Raw genomic sequence first — 10,405 nt, 5'->3', positions numbered from 1 at the left:
CCCTTACCCCCCACCCCCCCCCCCCCCCCTTTTTTTTTTCACACCAGAACGATAAAATTAAAAGGGAAAAGAAAACAAAAGTTCAAGTATTCTTGACTACACATTACATCACAATCACAGCCCTATTTACAACTTATACATCATAATATCCTTTGTTTCTAATTTCTATGACTAACCTCATTTTGCACAACTTCTTACATTATATTATTTCCTACTCCTCATACCCCATGCATGATCAACCATATCGATTGAGTTATAACCTTGACTGAAACCAACCAATGCCTTCAAAAAGGGGTCGAAGCATTTCCACTTTCATGATCGTACTTACAGAACATTGTACTGGAATAATTGGACCTGCAAGGATAGAAATCATTCAAACTAAATAAAATGTGATCATAGGAGTTAACCCAACAAATACTATACAAAGAAAAAAGTTGCTCAGGTTAGGACATTAAGCTGGAGTATAGGTGCAAACTATATTTCTAAACATGGTAGTTTACATATTGAGGATATAGTTGCAAGATGGTACCATCTGAATGAAAGTTCACTCAATCGCTGGCAAAATCATCGTAACTCAAGCCTTCTGATATAGCATCCAATCTCTTGATATCTGCAGAAACTTAAGTAGATATCATTATTGGTAGGTATCCATAACACATCTTCAAAGTTCATCTCTTTTGCTGCTTCACGTGAGCACTTTATGACCTAAAACAAGCACCCAACCTATAAATCCAATATACGGGCTTTCTTCTAACAATCCCTTATATTTGGTATGTAAAGAAATGACATTGTTCTGTTTCATATTGATATGTGCCGAAAGAAGACAGAGAGAGCTATTGAGTAGTGAGACTTTCTTTCCAAATTAACCATAAAAAGAGAATACCAGAATTGAGATGCCAGACAACCTTGATTTTCTTCACTACCATGAGGATCCAGGAAATTGCCAGTATCTGTTGCTAGGAAGGCCGATCCAGAGTAGCTCTCCATTATATCTGTAAGAGCAGATATGAGAAAGATAAAGCTCTGCACAGTGATATATTAACTCAGAAGATAAGGCAGGCACAAACCAGAACTGTTGGAAAAATCTGCTGTTAAATCTGACAAACTGAAGTTCATGGAATATGCCCCAAGAACCCAAACGAAGTTGAATCAGCATCCAATACAGACTCATTCAGCACTTGAGAGTTTGATTCTCCGCTGCTGAAAGATGAACCAGATGCATCCCCAGTTTCTGGACGAGCTTCAATAATATTGCTCTCTGTACCATAGAGGAACGGCAGATTGCCTGAATAAAGCACTTCTGATTTGATCATCCCCCCATTCTGTCCTTGCATTACTCCGACATTTGAGCTCTGAGCCAATAGCATGTTTGCCGATGCATCAATTCCTCTTCCATTAGCAGACATATCAACAGCAGCTTGCATACATGGCTGAAGTGAGGACGCACCATTAGTGTATGCATGAGGTAAATTGGCATTAGCAGTCCGGTTCATGTTCTCAGGCTTCACATTGGGTCCAGCATGTTCTATCACTTGACATGTTGAGTTCTGAGGCACTACCAATATTTAACAACCATAACGTCACTTCCCTTATTTAACGATTCATCAGAAGATGATGAAAGCTAGATTGAAACATTAAGATAGGCACCAAGTGTATAAGCATGTACAATATTGTGTTAGCAGTGTCGCACCAGCAGTTGAAAAAATTGCTCACGGGAAATAGAGACCAAGGTAAACAATCAAAAAAGAAAAGAGAAAAGCATAGTTCATCCAATATATTCCAATCAGTTTTGATGATGGGATGCTCTTGGTTTCATGTAAGATATATATAATTGTGCGGGGAATTCCACATCATATAACTACAATATTTTGTCTTCACTAAAATGATCTCGGTCAGATCATTCCCATGACTGTCCATTTTAAAGTTTTACTAACAAAGATATACTCAGACAATTTTAAGGGCAAAAACTAACTAAAGACATGAGCAAGAAGAATGGTTGAAGAATGTGTTGGGTGTAGGAGTGAAACCATTATGAATTTCACAATACAAATGAAAGAGATTCAAACAAAACAATGATCTCCAGGAAGGTCAATAGAAGAATCTCCGCTAGTTATATCTTACTTGGTCGAATCTGCGAACCATTAGAAATGGCATTGGAACCAGCTCGATATATCTGCATTGTTTCAAGCTGTCTGTGAAGCAATTCATTGAATCTTTGTATTTGGTCCTTCACTATCAACCTCAAATAATATGCCTGGAAAAATTCCTGGTTTTCTTCTTCAAGCTTTTGCCACACTGGAAAAAGTTCAAGATCACATTCATCTCTTTCATGTAGATAGACATGGAGCACATAGATAAAAACGTTATTTACAGTTTTTTTTTTGAGAATGACGTTGTTTACAAATATTAACTAATGAAAGACTCAGCAGAATCCTTAAATTGTCTAAATTTCAGTAAATTCATTTCCGGCACTCTGAATTAAAATTTATTTTCCACATATTACTAATTTTTCCATGAAATATAGGTACGAGAAGTTCGCTTGAAATACTCAAAACTGGTTTTTCAATTTCAAATTTTATATTTCAAGTTGAAGTTGAAATAATGAACAAAATTGTAAAACAAACACCAATTTGAAAATAATATTTCATTATTTGCAAATGAAGTAATGTCCAGACACCTACAAAGTATTTTCTCTTCTAGAAACTGAAAATACCAATAAATAGTCCACTCTCCAAAAGCTTCATATTAGCAAAAGAAGAAACCAGATGAAAGGAGAAAGGAATTACCAAGTTCAGTGAAACCAGGCTCAATCTTTGCCTGATGTAAGAGGGTAGTGGTAACTTCCTTCTGGTTCATGTAAAGCTGTAAGCATCTTTCTATGAGATTTTGCACCTGACAGGGGAGAAACAAAGCTTAAGGAGAGGCAAGAGCTTGTACGATGCAAACAATTTAAGAAACCCAAGGGTTAAATTATCACCAGTTAAACACAGAGAAAAAAAAAAAGAACAGCCAAAAAGCAACAATATCTGTAGGTCAACAACTGTGAAGCACTAAATGTCGAGCTGGAGAAACCTACAAGAGATTTGGATGTAATCAACCACATTGAGACCTAGCATGTAAAACTCTACATCTCCACTCAGAAGCCTGTTACCCTTTAAAAGCTGGAAATATATGATCCCCCACTGGATAGGTCCTCCTTTTTTGGGGGTTTGTTTGGGGGAGTTGTGGGTGGGGGTTGCAAGTGATTGCAGTACAATTCTCTATGTAAGTTTGCCTAAGAATTTAGAAAACGTGATTTAGCAAGTAAATAGACGTAGTTGTTTATCTCTTCAAATGCAGAAGTTAAAAGACCCATTCATCAGTGAATTGTGTTTACTAAACTTGCCTTTCTTTTCCATATTGCTTCAAAATCTTTCTTATGTCATGCAATAATGATTGATAGAAAGTGCTTTGCCAGCTGTGACCACCAATACTACGCATACATTATGAAGCTAAGGTTTATTAATTTGGTAAAACAGAAGAGCAGCATCCTCCATCTCAAAATTATTCAGAATTATCCATGGAAGTCTTTGATAAAAAAAAGGGCCCAGAATTATAATAGTAATGCTGAATTCACCAATTATGTGGATGTCAAAATATAATCCCTTCATATCACCTCATTGATTGTATGTGATCAGTAACAACTAGAAAATGGTCATCCGGTGCTCTTACATGCGGATGATTCAGGTTAAGACGGAGATGCATAATTGACCTAGACAGTACCATTCTAAATGATTTCTACCAGCAATGCTCTGGTTATTACCTATTACCCATGACAACAAGCGTGACCAACACAATCTAGATGTGCAAACATGACACCTCCTTGGCGTTCAGACTAAAGCCAATTAGGTTGACAAGTTCAAGTACCAACCTCAGTTGTTCACTGTAGACTCTGCTTATATAACAAGCCTTGTTCACTTGGACTCTCTAATTTTTTTTATTGGACTTGGACTCTCCGTAACTGAAAAATACAATTATGTGGATATGAGTGGTAAGGCACAACGTTTTGAAGGATTAAGATATCTTAATTGGATGTCACGTAAAAGAATTTTAAGTACAAAATTCCACACGGGTCAATCAACTACCAGCTTCACACACTAACAAATAGATGTATATGCTCCATTTTGTCCAGTTGATTCAGGCCCTATTAAATGATCTTGACGTCCAATCTTTAGATATAATGTTATGAATGCAGCTCAAGACTCACCAGTTGAATATCTTGACGCGAGACTTTTTTAACCTCCCCACTAGACATTTTCCAATCTTCCAATGTGCAATGCACTCAGTAGAACCTCGATGCGATCCGTGTTGACAAGACTTGGCGAAGAAGAGTTTGATCAGCCTACACATAACAAAACATAAATTAAAATCTATTTTGTCCTGCGACAAATTACAAAGCACCCTAAAAAGAGAATTTTAATTAAAGGAATAAATATTCTTGCGAAGGACATATAATGCTATAGTATTAGTCAACTACATCAAAATACAGGTTGTGAAAGTTGAGAGAGTCGATAAGGAACTTCCAGAAGCATTTGGTATTACCAGTCTGACATTTGTCCATTATATTCCGTGTATCCTTTTATATCGACTAGCTCCCTATTTTAGTTTGTTCTAAATACATGGCCTATTAACTAAAATAGCAAAAAATTTCTTTCTAGCAATTTAATAAAGTAATACAAAGAACAGTTCACCAGAACCTAGTGCAACAGGGAGACCATAAAAAGGAATTACAATTTTCACCATAGTGTTCTTCAGCCTACTTATGCATAACAAGAGATTCATGCTCAAAAAGAAAAAGAAAAACATGTCATTTACAGTCACTGCTTTAAGAACAAGACACCACGTGAAAGCTTCGATCTTTACTTTGAACTTCCGCTTTCCCTATGAATGATGCTGGAGGCAAAAGCATGTAGTTTGAACAAAAAAAATCAGGAGAAAAAAGACTTGCATGAAAAGTATTGAGCACAACTACCTGTTTCCTACTCCATAGCCTAAAACAGAACAAAAAGGAAGACACCTAAAACCATCTTGTTCCATCAATCAAATATAGAAAATGGGCACCAATCTAACCGTAATATTTAGCATAGGTAGAAGCTGTCTTCTAGTAAATAAAACTAAAAACGTCCATTGCTCTTGCTCAGCTCCTTGCATTACTAATCACCTTAAAAGTTCAACTACCAAACTATCAGTTTTTCCAAATTAAGACATGTCAAGTTTTCCTTGGATTAGTATGCCCTTCAAAAACTATACAGAAATCAACATCAAGTTGCTTTTACATCATACAACCCGAGCAACCAAGAACAACACAACCGGAACAGAAAATAGCTCACAATTATAGGAAGACAACGGGAGATTGTGCAAAAATAGCCTTCCACTCGCCATTTGCCACATAAAGTGAACGTCCTCCCTCCTATATAAGTATTCAAAACCCGCAGCCGATAACAAGCTAGGATCTTTATCTTTGGGACACAGGGGTATCAGGTATGGAACGTGATTCGAAGTTCTAGTTTTACTTCATTCTTAATTATTTAGTCTAAGATTTTTGGTTTTGCAAAAATTACAAATTAACCACAGATGAACGTGAAAAAAGGACAAAAACTTAGTAATTTATAGCCTACCAAGCAATAAATATATAGCACAGAGATAACTCAAAATTCATGCAGATAACATAAAGAGTTGGATCAGTATCACATCACATAAAATAGATTCACATAACAAAGACCTGACCTTTAATGTTTACAGGGCAATCACCCAAGGATTGCATAAAATAATTAAACCAAAATTAGTTAAACATAAAAAGAGCCATTTTCTTAAATGAAGATAGAAAAAGAAGGAACTCTAGGGCAAAATTACCTTCCTCGTTATCAGTTGGCCGGGAAATCAACTCGCTGACGGAGCCAAATAGAACTCCAGATTCCGTTTTCTTCCTTTTGCAAAGTTTGTTCCGACACCAGATTCTCGATAAAATACAAAAATGGCCCATTATGTTTGATATAGGTTTAAATTAGTCCCTTGAATATGTTCTTGAGCAATTTTAAACCTTTAAATTAGCCAAAGGTGAAAAGTTAGTTTGTGTCGAATATTTAAATTACTTTGATTGTTAGATTAACAAGGAGAGTATTTCCAAAATTAGTGGGGAATAAATTCTATTATTGGTGCATTTTTTCTAAAATGGCTACGAGCAAGGATGGGAGAGTGAACAAGGCGACTTAATTTATTTATTATTTCCAAACTTCAAAGGATCCTATAACTTTTTGTTTTCAGAGACGTTTCTCTCCTTGCTTTATCCAACTTGATTTCATACAAATTTAATTGTATGAAATTTCAAAATTATAGTGTTATTTGATCGAGAGTCACAATGCCCAACTAATAATATACATTAAAGATAGAGCTACTTTCATCTTAACGGAATAAGATGAGTATATTTATTTGTTTGCTCTATTTCCTTGAGATTGATTGAATAAATTTGTGACAAAATTAGTGAGTTTATGGTTAGCGTTAGTTTAACACAAAGGTATAAACGATATTACAATATCAAAAGAGTTTTTTTATTTATTTTCTAAGTAATATTTACAGATACTAGCTCCATCACAAGATTTTTAATTTGTTAAGAATGCCCTTAAATTTTGAATCACAAACAATAAAGATGAGATTAATGTGAGATTTATTGACAATCTTTCGAATGCTTAAAAACTGCTAAAATCATTAGAATTTCAACGAGATAAAATCTTTCTTTGAATTTTAGGGAAGTAAAAAGGGTTGGTTTTCAATTTAAAAATTTTCAAATATTGATCAAATTCCACTAACTTGAAAAAGAAAGAACAAACGATTTGCCAAAACGGACAAAAATAGAGTATGATTTACCAAAACGGAAAACTTAGGTTTAACAAAATTTTTAAGCGTTAACAAAAACACCACTTTTGTATATTAAATAAATGCTTCTCCATTAATTTACAAGAAGAAAAACGAACACATTTCTATCTACAATAAAAAGATCTATTCACCTCTTAGGTTAGCAAACAAAATTGGAGAAAGTTATCTAACTAAAAAAACAAAAGGAAATTAAATTATATTTGCGTCGATCATGAGGTCAGACAGTAGTTAGGCCACTGTATCTCGGCCTTGTTCTCTCTGGAGATAGACCTTCTTCAATGGACTTCCTCTTATTATTATTGCCTTGAATTTGCTGTATTTGTTCTGTGTCCAATTCTGTTTTTGGCTGTGGCTGTGATTCTTCTGATGGAACTTTTTCAATTTCTGGTGATTCTTGATTTTCCTTTGTGACAATTTTCTCAGGTTCATGAAAGCTTTTGCACTTGGTTTTCAACATATGGGGTTTAAGCTTATTGACATCTGATAATCTGACTGGTTTCAAGAAAAATTCTTCTGCTCCTTCTTCTAAGCATCTGATGAATCAGTCAGAAAATATTATTAACCCTTTATTCTTTATCCAATAATCTTCAAGAAACTAAAATTAAGGTAACATTGTGCTTGTTAGTATTTACCTATTGATTCTTGAAGGAACGTTCTCAGATGACATAATGACTACTGGAATGTTTCTAAATGATGAAGATTCCTATCACAAAAAAATAGATAAATTGATTGGCAAAAGAATCTAGTAAAAGGAAAAGTTATTTCAGCAGGGGTCCAAAAAAAGAAAGACATAAAACCATAGGCACATGTCCTTTCAACATCTAATTATGCAGTACACATACAGGTGGGATGGGAAACGCGTCTGGTGCACTAAACTTCCGCTATGCGCGGGGTTTAGGGAAGGGCTGGCCGGTTTTTTGACCAGATCCCCCTAAAAATCGTACGTGCGGGACCGGACCACAAGGTCTATTGTATAGAGTCTTATCCTGCATTTCTGCAAGAAGCTATTTTCACGACTCGAACGTGACTTCCTAGTCACCTGGCAGCAACTTTACCAGATATGCCAAGACTCCTTTCTCAACTTTGCTAGTACACATACAGGTGGGATAGATTTCCTAACAAGATTCTCAACTGATCTCAAAATTGAAAGGTGAGAAAAGGACCCATATGGCTAATGGGAATGCCACAAACAATTTAATGGGAAAAATTTATGTCCTAAAGTATATTACCAAGAAAGAAAAATGATGTACAATTCAGATGAAAGAGTAATATGGCAGCAAGAGAGGAAAAAAGAAGAAACTTTAAAGCATACCTTAATTTTCTTGAGCAAATCATAGCCTGTCATACCAGGCATACAGAAGTCTGTGATAATAAGATTTATTTCCACTTCCTGCAAATTCCAGAGAACAAAAAAGATTTAACTTTTTTTTAAACTTTCAGGAAAAACCAGTGGAAAATCCAAGAAACAAAAAAGGGAATAATTCTGGAAAAATACAAGAAGTCAGTACAAGAAAGTAAGTGAAGTGGGAAAATGAACATTACCTGATGGTTATGTGGAGAAACACAAGGTGGATTTGGGTGATTGTGGTCATTTACTTGAAACCCCAAATATTCTAAAGCTTTACTTCCAGAATCCACAGTAGTAACTGCCATTATAATTATAAATAAATGCAGATGCACACAGTAGAAAATCAATAAAAATGTTATCTTGGAATCCCTTTGGCCAGAAAAATAAATGGAAATAGAAACCAACTATGTTGCGCGGATCGTCCAAAAATAACTACTTTTGGAGGATCTGACACACACATCGCGATATTTTCGAAGAGTCCGAGTAACATAGGAAACCAGAAAACTAAAAAGATTACCTTGGCAAGCAGAGGTTCTAAAGAGCCTCTCAATGAGTACTATCAATCAAGCTATCATCTACAGCTAAGACATGAAACTGTTGCTCAGCAGCTACCATTCCCATTGCTCCTAATTCTTTTGAGGAGAAAAGTTTGGATTTTTACTTAATTCCTTGGTGGATTGGTTTGTTTGTAATTGTATTGGTTGTGGTGTGTTTTTTTCTTTGTCTATCTTTCTGTTATGAGTATGAGGAAGGAAGAAGAGTAGGGGAGGTTTGGCTTTGTAATGAAATAAGTCCTACCAAATTCCACAACAAACAAAGCAAGATCTGACCAGATTTCATCCCAAAGATTATAAGACAAGCAATGGAGAAAGAAAAACAGGTAAATTAGAGTATAAAAATAGAAAAAGTATTTGAGGATTTCTTGAAAGTTGGATTTTACTACCTATAATAAGAAAGCAATTACAGAAGGGAGAAATCAATAGCTACACATACATATATATGTGCGTGAAAGTAAGAAGGGAAAACTAACTAACTATAGGGATTGGGAAGGAAAATGGAGGGTTCTTTCATGGTGGCATGGGGGGGGGGGGGGGGGGGATGGGACCCACAAATCCTACAAAAAGATACAGGTGAGATAAGCAATGGTGCCTTTGTTCCTAGTGTGAAATCATGTGCACTTACCATATCTTGAGCAGGTGGGGGAGTAGTGTGCAAAGAGAGGCCAATTTCTTTTGATTTCCTTTTAAGATTTGCTTCCCATGGCCATTCTCTGTGTACCCCATCTATGTATGTTTCTTTTGACCCCATCATTTATGTGTATTCTTCTCTCATCCACTCTTTTTTTTCTTTTTTTTTTCCCATCCGGTGTTCGGTACCCATATTGGGGCGCGACTAAATTCGGATTCGTGCCGGAGAGTCCCACATTGAGAGGTAAAGCGCTCACTAACAAAGGAGACTCCATACCCAGGGGCTCGAACTCGAGACCTCTGGCTAAGGATGAAGGAGTACTTACCACTCCACCGCAACCCTTGTTGGTTCTTGTATAGGGTCAAATTTGACCGTCAGCATCTCTACGCCAGTGGGTACGCCCAGTGAGTGTACGCCGACTAACGTAGCGGGTACGACTCGGACGTGGGGACAAAAGCGACATCGTTTAGGACTCAGTGTCTTCACTAGGGAGACGTTACCTGTCTCTGTAACTTTTTAATTCTTTCGAGGAAGGTCTCTTATTATATAAAGGAGACCTTCACATTGTAAAGGGGGAAAATACAACTCTCTCATTTTCTGGCTTTCTCTCTCTACTCTACCTCAAACGAACATATTCTATTGAGTTCATATTATCACTTTGCAATACTAGATCTACAACAATAACATCATCTTTACATCTCTAGGTTTATTATATTTGATTACGATTTACCCTTTTCTTACTTTTGATTGTTTTCTAGCTTACAAAGTATATTGTTAACTTTTGAGCCAAACAATTTGGCGCCGTCTGTAGGGATTTCGAGAATCAAAATCATAGTATCCACCTAGAGAACAACCAACTACCATTCTCTAAACCACACAAACACAAAAGATGGCTGAGAATAACACAAGATCAAAAGCTATATTGGGTGTCACTACCAATCTCCTTGGCCCTCTCAA

General features: G+C 36.0%; 2 pseudogenes across 1 annotated transcript; both read right to left on the bottom strand.

Moving 5' to 3' along the window:
- Window positions 1-69: 69 nt before the first annotated feature.
- LOC109218924 lies at window positions 70-5,987 on the bottom strand (annotated as a pseudogene). Its single transcript, XR_002066839.1, has 8 exons — window positions 5,893-5,987; window positions 4,247-4,381; window positions 2,787-2,892; window positions 2,122-2,295; window positions 1,068-1,555; window positions 906-992; window positions 530-610; window positions 70-354 (listed from the first exon to the last, which is right to left on the bottom strand). The product of XR_002066839.1 is annotated as an uncharacterized LOC109218924 (transcript).
- Window positions 5,988-6,931: 944 nt separating this feature from the next.
- Window positions 6,932-9,313, bottom strand: LOC109218923 (annotated as a pseudogene).
- Window positions 9,314-10,405: the final 1,092 nt, after the last annotated feature.

Source organism: Nicotiana attenuata, unplaced genomic scaffold (assembly GCF_001879085.1).
Source record: "Nicotiana attenuata strain UT unplaced genomic scaffold, NIATTr2, whole genome shotgun sequence".
Lineage (NCBI taxonomy): Eukaryota > Viridiplantae > Streptophyta > Magnoliopsida > Solanales > Solanaceae > Nicotiana > Nicotiana attenuata.
Note: the sequence above shows the minus strand (reverse complement) of the source record. Positions and strands in the feature narration are given on the sequence as shown.